Source organism: Sciurus carolinensis, chromosome 9 (genome assembly GCF_902686445.1).
Source record: "Sciurus carolinensis chromosome 9, mSciCar1.2, whole genome shotgun sequence".
Classification (NCBI taxonomy): domain Eukaryota; kingdom Metazoa; phylum Chordata; class Mammalia; order Rodentia; family Sciuridae; genus Sciurus; species Sciurus carolinensis.
Window position 1 is genome coordinate 54,611,263 of NC_062221.1, and position 12,303 is coordinate 54,623,565.

The window sequence follows — 12,303 nt, forward strand, 5'->3', positions numbered from 1 at the left end:
CACTAAGTAGTGATTTAATTCATGGATCATGGCCATATTCTCAAAGTATTTTTAAGGATGCCAGGAAACTGCAAAATCTGGAGAAAAGATTTGAGGAACAGTATGTGCTTGCTAAACAAGAACTGTGTTTATTTAGTAAATACCTAGAATAATAAATCTTTTACTTCATGATAGCCATCAGACTTGCAAACACCGAGAAATAGGAATTAAGGGTTTTAAATGTAGTTATAAAAGTCATAAGAAAACTGATTAGACTGAGATACTTTTACTCAAAATTTTGAAATTCATTAAGTGGTAGCAAATAGAATATTTCCTCAAAGACAAATTTCTCAGTATACATTAGGGGAAGGAGGGGGAAAGAATGTCCATTAACTAGTGAAATCCACCAAGCTGCATATGGATATTCTGTTACACCAGTTTGAAAACAAGGGAAATGTTCTAATGTAATTTCAGATTATGTTTCATTTGAATAAAACAGAGCTTAAGGTTGCTTTACTACATTAAAAAAGTTTCCTACGCTGTTTGATTCAGAAGCACGTATACTAAAATTGAAAAGATACAGAGAAGATTAGCATGATCCCTGTGCAAGAATGACGAGCATTCCTCATTTTTATGCATATATAAGTGCACCACAGGGAATTTCACCTTTATGTATATGTAGAAAGTACCAATCAAAAATAAATAAGTGAGTGAAAGGAAGTTCACAAGAGGAAGGAGAATAGGAGGAGGGAGGAGAGAAGAGAAAAGGGCAGGGGACAGGGATTGACATCAAATTCCATGTATGTATCATTTTGTCAAAATGAACCCAAATACTACGTATAACTGGAATGCTCTAAAAAGCAGTTTACTACAATCATTTTTCACATGAACATTTAGGCTTGAACTCCAGGACTAAATATGACATGATTATTTTGCTTCTAATCTGTTTAATAGCTAAAAAGTGACAATTTAAAAACTACAACAAAGAAAAAGTTGAAGTATGGTGACTCTTACTTCTAGAACCATTTCTAATGGTTAACTGTTAGTATTTAACAAAGTCAAAGAGTTTAGTCTTCTGTGCCTTAGCTAGGACGCGTAATTACAAAAGACGGCAGATACTGGTAGAAGCTGCAGGAAAGTGCTTGAGGAAGTGACAGTTGTCAAGTGTGTTTGGTGAGAGGCAGACGCACTGAAGAAAACCATTACAAGAAGGGAGAAGGGCTGGGGTGGGGACCAGTGGTGGAGCGCTTGCATAGCACAGTGAGGCACTGGGTCGGATCCTCAGCACCACATAAAATAAATTAAAAAAAGGGTATTACAACTAAAAAATAAAAAAGAGTCAATTTTGTGTGGAAGTGTTTAAAGATGTCACCTTAAGCAGAAGAAAAGCTTTAATAAAGTCTTCTTTGACTTTTCAGGCATTTTCAGAGTCTCCATCATTAGTATTGTAATTTTAATACCACATGGTTATTGTTTGTTTTTTTCTCTCCCTACACTTGGCTTCCTCCTCTTCTATATTTTTAGAAAAAGGAAAAAAGATTTATTGCTTTAACAGTGAAGGAGAAGCACAGGTTTTCTTCTCTTCTTGCTGCTCTTTATAATGTGCAAAGTCATCAAAGATTGAGGAGGTATGCTTGAAGGTAGCAATTAAGCACTTGCTTAGGTTGTTCTAGGGGTGACTCTTAGGTGTCCCTTGAATTGGTCACTGGTTTGTTGTCATTGTTCTTGAAGTGAGTGGACCATAATCGGTTATTGGGAACATTGTTGACAAAGATCTGCTTAACTTCAAAGCTGCCCCTGTTTATCCTGAGACCACACACCAGCATATGCACTGTATTCCACAACAGACTTCATTTCAACCACTGCATAAAAATGTCCCCAGCCTTCACACTAAAGAGTAGGTGGAGTGGGCCTTTCCCATTTGGGGAACAGTGACCTGCATCTAGATGCTTATTACCATGCTCCGTACTATACCAAACAGTGTACCTAATGGAATGATGTGTGTCATTCTCAGAGTAACTTTTAATTATAAACACATGTCCATCCTTTAGGTTCTAATCAGTCTTTGGGATTATAGTGGTTTAAGACCTTTAGCTTTTCCAGCACTGGATGCACTTCTATGTTGACAGTTGCAACCCCTGGACCAAATTTTTCATGGCCCACTCTATTGTTCTTGCTGAAGCCCGCTGCCCTGTTCCGAGGAACTTCCCAGAGATTCTGCAGCTGTGGTGACTGAGGCTGCATTTGTGCAGCTGGGTCTGTGGTTGGGGTCCTTGTTGCTGCTGTGGTTGTGGTGGCTGAGGTAGTTGGCTTTGCATCAATGGTAGCAGTTGAATTAATGGCCGAGGCTGCTGGACTATAGTACTGAGGAGGAGGAAATGGTTGGGTGGGTGGAGCCTTGACTACTGACCCCTTTTCCTCCCAAGTTCCAATATTCACATTGTGTTTTATAGGAAGGGGTGGCACAGTAGAATCCCCAATTCCCACATTGCCCTTGGGTTTAAGTTTCAGTTGAGGTTGGCAGGCTTCCTAGTGATGGCAGCCCAGGAAGTTGGTGTGGGTGCCACACTGCTTACTGAGGGCACGCTATTTGTTGCAATGCTAGTCATACAGCTACTGCTCAAGGCCATACCTACAGTTTTTGTCACTGCAGCTGTCAGTTACCACCAATTCTCAGTCCAGTCATGCCTTGCTCAATACTGCTAGTGCCAGGACCTTTTCCAAAGTATCATGGTCAACTAGCCTATTCCTCAGTAATAGGTCTCCCAACTGAACTAGGTAGATAGGTAGATAGCCATAACTGCTACTGTAAGCAGAACTTTGTGTTGATTGTCCCTGAGATCCACTTGTCCCACATGTAGAGAAGTTAACGTTACTAGGAAAAACATTAAATCCATGCTGCCCAAGAAATGGAGGAATGTTTCCTAATGCCCCAGGTTAACTGAAAACACCATCTGGTGTATAATGTTCTCCATTACTGATCTGTCCGTAGGTTGTCAGATATGGCATACGTTGGTCTTCAACCATGGACCCTGTTGCTTCCCCCCAAAGAATCTGGAAATCCAATGGATGGAGCACAGTACCTGGGCATATAGGGATCTGGCATTACTTTAATTTGGCTACTTAAAAATAGCTCATAATCATCATTATTGACAGCATTTTTTTAAACTTATTTTTATTGTAAACAAATGGGATACATGTTGTTTCTGTTTGTACATGGAGTAACAGCATACCATTTGCATATTCATACATTTACATAGAGTAATGATGTTTGATTCATTCCGTTATTTTTTCCTTCCCCCCACCCCTCCCTCCTCTCTTTTCCCTCTATACAGTCCCTCCATCCTCCGTTCTTGCCCCCCTCCCACTCCCCATTACATGTCATCATCCGCTTATCAGTGAGATCATTCGTCTTTTGGATTTTTGAGATTGGCTTATCTCACTTAACATGATATTCTCCAATTTCATCCATTTGCCTGCAAATGCCATAATTTTATTATTCTTTATAGCTGAGTAATATTCCATTGTGTATATATATATATATATATATATACCACAGTTTCTTTATCCATTCATCAATTGAAGGGCATCTAGGTTGGTTCCATAGTCTGGCTATTGTGAATTGAGCAGCTATGAACATTGATGTGGCTGTATCTCTGTAGTATGCTGATTTTAAGTCCTTTGGGTATTGGCCGAGGAGTGGGATAGCTGGGTCAAATGGTAGGTCCATTCCAAGTTTTCTAAGGAATCTCCACACTGCTTTCCAGAGTGGCTGCACTAATTTGCAGTCCCACCAGCAATGTATAAGTGTACCTTTTTCCCCACATCCTCTCCAACACCTATTGTTGCTTGTATTCTTGATAATCACCATTCTAATTGGGGTGAGATGGAATCTTAGTGTAGTTTTGATTTGCATTTCTTTTATTACTAAAGATGGTGAACATTTTTTCATATGTTTGTTGATTGCTTGTAGATCTTCTTCTGTGAAGTGTCTGTTCATTTCCTTAGCCCATTTGTTAATTGGGTTATTTGTATTCTTGGCGTAGAGTTTTTTGAGTTCTTTATATATTCTGGAAATTAGTGCTCTATCTGAAGTATGAGTGGCAAAGATATTCTCCCACTCTGTAGTCTCTCTCTTCGCATTGCTGATAGTTTCCTTTGCTGAGAGAAAGTTATTTAGTTTGAATCTATCCCAGTTATTGATTCTTGCTTTTATTTCTTGTGCTATGGGAGTCCTGTTAAGGAAGTCTGATCCTAAGCCAACAAGTTGAATATTTGGACCTACTTTTTCTTCTATAAGATGCAGGGTCTCTGGTCTGATTTCAAGGTCCTTGATCCATTGTGAGTTGATTTTTGTGCAGGGTGAGAGATAGGGGTTTAGTTTCATTCTGTTGCATATGGATTTCCAGTTTTCCCAGCACCATTTGTTGAAGAGGTTATCTTTTCTCCATTGTATATTTTTGGCACCTTTGTCTAGTATGAGAAAATTGTATTTATTTGGGTTTGTGTCCGTGTCCTCTATTCTGTACCATTGATCTACCTTTCTATTTTGGTGCCAATACCATGCTGTTTTTGTTACTATTGCTTTGAAGTATAGTTGAAGTTCTGGTATTGCAATACCCCCTGTTTCATTCTTCCTGCTAAGGATTGCTTTAGCTATTCTGGGTTTCTTATTCTTCCAGATGAATTTCAAGATTGCTTGCTCTATTTCTGTAAGGTACGTTGTCGGGGTTTCCAGGACCCCCAGCCTTGGGCATGGTCAAGATGGCGCCTGACGCTGAGCCAAAAGTGGCCAGCTATACAGTAAACAACCAGCGAATTCCAATGATTGGCTAGTTAACGATGTGACTAGAGCATGCCCCCCTCGTGTACCTATCCTATGCTTGCAGCTGTCCGCGTTTACCTCGTGTACTCTCCCCTGATTGGTTGAAGTGTATATAAGCCTGGTGGGAGGGAGAGTGAGGAGGCAGAAGCGGAAGAAGCGGCGGAGGCGGAGGCTGAAGCTGAGCTGGAAGCTGAGAGTGCGCGGAAGCTGGGAGAAGCTGGGAGAGAAGAGAAGCTAGGAGTAAGGGAAGTGTAGGAGAGGGACTGTACATAATAAACTTCCAAAGCTTCAGACGTTTGTCGTGTCTCTCTCTGCGGGCAGAGGGAGCGCGATAACTGGTGCCGAAACCCGGGACATGAAGGGAAGATGAAGGCCTTATAAAAGAAAACAAGGTAAGATATTTGAAAAATTTTCTTTTGTATACAAGTTAAACCGGTTATAAAAAAGTTAAAGGGTATCAGGATACACTATCAGTGGTCCTGGGGACACACGGAGTGCGGTCCGGTTGAAAGGTATCGGGACGCGCCATCAGCGGTCCTGACGCGTGGAACGCGGTCTAATTAAAGTGAAAGTAGAAACACGTTTGAAGGGGTCCAATTAGGGTGTAGGTAGTACGTGAAAAGCCGCTATAAAAATTCTAATGCACACTTGATAGTTTTCCTTTCAGTAATCTCGTTGCTCCTGGCAGCTAGGCCACTGTTTGTTATTGTAACTGCCATAATTAAAGCTATTCAAATTAGTAACAATGGGGTCTGAAACGTCTAAATTCAGAATGCAGCAAACCCTCAGGGAGCTATTAAAAAACCATGAGATGCCATTATTCAAAATGCAGCAACCCCTCAGGGAGCTATTAAAAAACCATGAGACGCCACTAGAGGAAAAAACAGCTAAAGTCTTTCTCGATACTGTGGAAAGAGTTTCCCCTTGGTTTTTGGATGAGGGCTTTTTGAATACCCTACAGTAGAAACACTGAGGAAGGACTAGAAAATAAGGAAACCACTGTATGATCATATGTTCAAACCCTAGTAGAATAAGCCCAGGGTTTATAGAAGAAAAGCTGCTCAGTGTGCCACAAGGGGGATCTTCATGAACAGGATCTAATAGTAACAGAAAAGAACTCTTAAAGAGAATAAAGTGAGGAAAAATTGAGTGGTGGTGACCTAGAAAATAATTGCTCAAAAAATCTAAGAACAAGGGAAAAAAAAGGAACTAAGTCTAACACAAAGAACCCCCAAAAGGAATAACCAAGTGGTAGTGAAAACTTAAGAACAAGGGGAAAAGGTAGGAGAAACCTAAGCCTAATAAAAAGAGCTTCAAAATTTGTAGAACCTGCCCGTATTTGAGGAACAAATGGAGATACCATCAACCATTAGAAAAACTTTAAAGAGGCAGTTAAGACTATTTGGAAACAGGTATGCAGAGCAGTGTTATCTGGAGGACAATGTCTAATTGGAGAAGCTCAGTGGCAAGAAATAGCTGTTGAAACTGCTTGCAGAAACATAGTGGCAAGGTTTCCCGATAGAAATGTTGAGATGAGAAGGCCAATACGTTTCAATAGATGCACAAAATCAGCAGCAAGGAGATAATGCCCTAACAAAAGACAAGAAATAAATATAGTAAAATCTGTTACACCTTATGCCCCAGGGCTATGTCCAAGATGCAGAAGAGGAAGTCATTGGAATAGTGCCTGTCAGCCTATTAGAGATAGGGAGGATAATTTCCTAGGGTTGAATCCTAAACTTCAAAAAAATGAGAGACAGGGCCCTCCCCGGGGCCCGCAACAAATATACGGGGTAATTCAACAAGTTCCCCGACGGTGGTATCCTCCCACAGAGAAGGGGAGCGCAGAGCCACCTCAGGAGGTGCCGGATTGGACATCTGTGCCACCTCCAGACTCATACTAACCCCAGATATGGGGGTGCAGATGATTGATACTGATTGGCATGAAAAAATCCCACAGAACAGTGTAGGACTATTACTAGGTAGAGGTTCCTCAACACTAAAAGGACTTATAGTACACCCAGGGGTTATTGATCCTGATTTCACTGGACAAATAAAAGCCTTGGTCTCTTCACCAAAAGGAATTACGGTCATCTCTCCAGGGGATCGCATTGCACAAATGCTTATATTGCCCAGTCAACATTCTTTGTGGCCCAGTAAAAATACAAATAAAAGACAAGGAGGTTTTGGATCAACAGGAACCACTTTAATAAACCTTACTATGGATATGGGACAGAGGCCCCTCCTAAAATTAAAAGTGGGAAATATGGAATTTACAGGTTTATTAGATACGGGAGCAGACAAAAGTATTATTAGCGCAATGGTCTGGCCAAAGCACTGGCCATTGATCACAGCAGCTCAGAGCTTGAGAGGCTTAGGAGTAGCAGAAAGCCCCAATCAAAGTGCTTCCTCATTATCGTGGAAAGATACAGAGGGACACACAGGAATATTTCAGCCATATGTCTGTAATGTTCCTATTAGCCTATGGGGACGAGACGTCCTGCAGCAAATGGATATGAAACTCACCACTGATCAGACTTACCAAGGGACTCCTGTAAGAAATATGTTACAAAATATGAACTATGATGATAAAAAAGGATTAGGAAAACATAGTCAAGGATCTACCCAACCACTGCCTTTACTTCCACCAAAAAATGATTCTCATGGATTGGGTTTTTCCTAGGGGCCACTGATAAACCATCAATCCCTATAATATGGAAAGATGATAAGCCTCGCTGGATTCCACAGTGGCCCCTAACAAAAGAGAAGCTAGAGGCAGCTCATAAGTTAGTACAAGAGCAGGTACAAGCAGGTCATTTACAACATTCTACCTCTCCTTGGAATACTCCAATATTCTTAACAAAGAAAAAATCAGGAAAATGGAGGTTAATCCATGATTTAAGAGCCATAAACGAACAAATGTACCCTATGGGACCCATCCAATGTGGACTCCCTCTTGTCACTGCACTACCAAAAAATTGGCCTACTATTATTCTGGATTTAAAAGATTGCTTTTTCTCTATACCCTTACACAAAAATGATTGTTGGAGATTTGCTTTTACTTTGCCCTCTCTTAATCACACTCAGCCTGACCAGAGATTCGAATGGACTGTGTTGCCTCAAGGTATGGCTAACAGTCCTACTATATGTCAAATATACATAGATAAAGCGTTAACAACTACTAGACAAAAGTTTAAGAGATTGTTGATTTATCATTATATGGATGACATACTTATTTGCCATCCAGAAAAAGAAGTTTTGTTAGAAGCATTACAATTTATAACTCAAGCATTAGAAAAAAGAGGACTAACGATAGCCCCTGAAAAATTACAATTAGAGGAGATCCAAGAATATCTGGGTACAAGGCTCACTGCTACTACAGTCAGACCAACAAGGTTGACCATCAGGACAGATCAATTGAATACCTTGAACGATTTTCAGAAACTCTTAGGTGACATCAACTGGATCAGATCCTATTTAAAATTATCCACAGGGGAATTAAAACCTTTATTTGATATATTAAAAGGTAATCCTGACTTGAATTCCCCTAGGAAACTTACTCCCGAAGCACGGATATCCTTACAGCTAGTAGAGAATAGACTTCAGCAGTGTTACGTTGATTGTTGTGATCCTACTCAACCATTAAGTTTAATCATAATCTCAGAGAAGCATACCCCTTTTGGCATAGTTTGGCAAGGAGGACCTCTGCAAAGTATAAATCTCCCTAGCTCTCCGGCTAAAACATTGCAATCATATCCCCAAGCTATTGCTCAGGTAATATTCAAGGGAATAGAATCTTGCATTACTGTTTTTGGAATCCATCCGTCTATTATTATAACTCCTTATTCCACTCAGCAAATTAAATGGCTAATTAATAATGATGATGATTGGTCAGTATTATATTGTTCCACTTCAGCTCAGTTCGATAACCATTATCCCCAACATCCCTGGATTCAATTCTGTAAAAATACTCCCATAGTTTTTCCAAAAGTGACTAGTGTCCAGCCTCTTAAAGATTGTGTAACCATTTTTACTGATGGCTCCAAAAATGGAGTAGGTGCAGTACTTATCAGTAAACAACTTCACACCATAATAGTTCCACCCAACTCTGCACAGGTTACTGAACTTGCAGCTGTAATAGTAGCTTTTAAATTAGCAGATAATCAGCCATTCAATCTTCTATCTGATAGCTTATATATCGTTAACGCTTTACAGGTTCTTGAAACGGTACCTCATATTTCTTCCATGTCCACGGTAGCTTCTTATTTTACTACGCTACAAAACCTTATCCTACAGCATAAACATCTATTCTATGTAGGACATATTAGAGCTCATTCTAATTTACCAGGACCTTTGGCCAATGCTAATGACTTGGTAGATATGGCCACCAAATCGATCTTTGTTTTTTCCATAGAGGAACAAGCAAAACTCTTTCATGAAAAATTCCATGTAAATTCCACTACTTTGAGCAGAAAATTTCCTATATCTAAATGCATGGCTCGACAAATAGTAAAAAATTGTCAACATTGTGCTCCTTTAATCCCAGTACAATCCTTTGGAGTTAACCCCAGGGGACTGCTGCCTGGTCATATTTGGCAGATGGATGTAACCCATATTTCTGAATTTGGTACTGTTAAGTATGTACATGTGTCAGTAGACACTGCTTCAGGGGTCATTATGGCTTCCGCTCATTCTGGAGAAAAGGTAAAAGATGTCATTCAACACTGCCTACAAGCATTTGCTGGCTGGGGCATACCTAAAGTTATTAAAACAGATAATGGTCCTGCTTATACTTCCAAAAGCTTCCGGTTGTTTTTACAAACATTTAACATCCAATCAGTCACTGGCATCCCCTATAATCCTCAGAGACAGGGCATTGTGGAAAGAGCACATCTTACTTTAAAAAATTGTCTAAATAAACAAAAAGGGGGAATAGGAGCCTCCTACAAGTCTCCTAAAGATAAACTTAATTTAGTTCTTTTCATTCTAAATTTCTTAACTCTGGATAGGGACGGCCATTCTGCAGCTGATCGACATTATAATCCCCATAATACTCCTCAAGTATGGGCAAAATGGAAAGATATCCTGACAGGTTGTTGGAAAGGACCGGATCCAGTCCTTCGTTGGGTCCGAGGGTCTGTTTGTATTTTCCCACAGGATCAACAGACTCCAGTCTGGATTCCAGAAAGGCTAATCAGAGTTTTACAGCATGCAAGTGATGCTGCTCCTCCTCGCAATGGCGAGTCTGAGCCTTCCTCCAATAACAAAAACTCAGACGGAAAGGCAAACCTGGAACCTATGGGCCATTGTTAGCCTGGCCATATTTTTCACTTCTAACTAACACATTTCTTATTCTTCCTTTTCTTGCTTTTCACCAATTCCTCTACAAGCCTGTCAATTCTACTGATGATTTTTCAGGTCGTGCTGTTTTTGGTGACAAGGATATCTCTAGTCTTTCTTTGCTTTAACAGGAGGAATTTCTGCAATTTGCCGTTGGAATCATACTACAAATCAGACCCAGAGTAGAGCAACTCGTTCTGCTGACCCTAGCTGTAATATTGCTTTTCCTCCCACGTCAGCTTGTGTATTTCCTCCCTTTTATGTTTCTACCAACTAACATTTCTAATAACACCTCTTAACTGTTCACTAACCGTGTGCTATCTCTCACAATACTGGAATGGTTCTTTTGCCACCCGTGCAATTTGCACATTTCTATCTTCCTACCAGTCCTAGTTTCTATTGCAGATGTAGAATTGCCGGTGCTATTGTCGAGAAGCAGGAGAGGCTTTGACATTGCAACAGCCGTGATCATTGTCATCACAGTCCTTGCAGTAGCAGCATTGACACAACCATAACAACGATCATTTGGTCGAAGATACAGCTGCAGCCTTACAGACCATAGAGACTCTATCAGAAAGTGGACTCACTATAAGAACAAGTGGATACCTTGCAAGAACTTTTGGGACTGGGATGCGTTTATTCCCTGAGAGCTGTTTTGTGTTGCCCGTATTGTAACTCTACTGGGATGTATACTGTTTCTGTATTTAATATGGTTATATGGTTTTTCTTCTGTTTATAGATTTGTCAAACAGTGGGCAGGCTTAGGAGCTATGGTGGTACTCCTTTGCCTTGGCCCTCCTTCTCTTCATTCGTTTTGGCATGCATCTACGAGCTAGCCAATAGAGAGATCAAATTATCTTTCATCAGGCCATGACCGCCCTAAAGGCCGACAGCCCCCCATTAGTATGGCTCTTGATGCTGGACCGGTAGTCAAAGACGGGTAATGAAGGAGGTGGCTGTGTACCAACCTAAGACAGGAGCTGCAGCATGCTCTGCAGGCTCTGATGACGGGTAAGGACATATGCTGACCACTCAACCTAAGACAGACACGGTCCCGAGCCTTAGTTTAATAGTAAAGAAGGGGGATATGTCGGGGTTTCCAGGACCCCCAGCCTTGGGCATGGTCAAGATGGCGCCTGACGCTGAGCCAAAAGTGGCCAGCTATACAGTAAACAACCAGCGAATTCCAATGATTGGCTAGTTAACGATGTGACTAGAGCATGCCCCCCTCGTGTACCTATCCTATGCTTGCAGCTGTCCGCGTTTACCTCGTGTACTCTCCCCTGATTGGTTGAAGTGTATATAAGCCTGGTGGGAGGGAGAGTGAGGAGGCAGAAGCGGAAGAAGCGGCGGAGGCGGAGGCGGAGGCTGAAGCTGAGCTGGAAGCTGAGAGTGCGCGGAAGCTGGGAGAAGCTGGGAGAGAAGAGAAGCTAGGAGTAAGGGAAGTGTAGGAGAGGGACTGTACATAATAAACTTCCAAAGCTTCAAACGTTTGTCGTGTCTCTCTCTGCGGGCAGAGGGATCGCGATAGTACGTCACTGGGATTTTAATTGGAATTGCATTGAATCTGTATAGCACTTTTGGTAGTATGGCCATTTTGACAATATTAATTCTGCCTATCCAAGAACATGGAAGATCTTTCCATCTTCTAAGGTCTTCCTTAATTTCTTTCTTCAATGTTTTGTAGTTTTCATTGTAGAGATCTTTTACCTCTTTGGTTAGATTGATGCCCAAGTATTTTATTTTTTTTTTTGAGGCTATTGCAAATGGAGTTGTTTTCCTCATTTCCCTTTCAGCTGTTTCGTCGCTTGCATATAAAAATGCTTTAGATTTATGCGTGTTGATTTTATAGCCTGCTATTTTGCTGAGTTCATTGATGAGGTCTAGAAGTTTTCTGGAGGAGGTTTTTGGATCCTCTAAATATAGAATCATGTCATCCACAAATAGTGACAGCTTAACTTCCTCTTTTCCTATTTGTATCCCTTTAATTTCTTTAGTCTGCCTAATTGCTCTGGCTAGAGTTTCGAGGACAATGTTGAATAGAAGTGGTGAAAGAGGACATCCCTGTCTTGTTCCTGTTTTTAAAGGGAATGGTTTCAGTTTTTCTCCATTAAGAATGATGTTGGCCATGGACTTAGCATAAATAGTCTTTACAATGT

At 40.8% G+C, this 12,303-nt stretch overlaps 2 pseudogenes; one reads left to right on the top strand and one right to left on the bottom strand.

Moving 5' to 3' along the window:
* Nucleotides 1-520: 520 nt before the first annotated feature.
* On the top strand, nt 521-612 carry LOC124993912 (uncharacterized; annotated as a pseudogene).
* Nucleotides 613-2,037: 1,425 nt separating this feature from the next.
* On the bottom strand, nt 2,038-3,136 carry LOC124993618 (YTH domain-containing family protein 3-like; annotated as a pseudogene).
* Between the last annotated feature and the right edge of the window lie 9,167 nt (nt 3,137-12,303).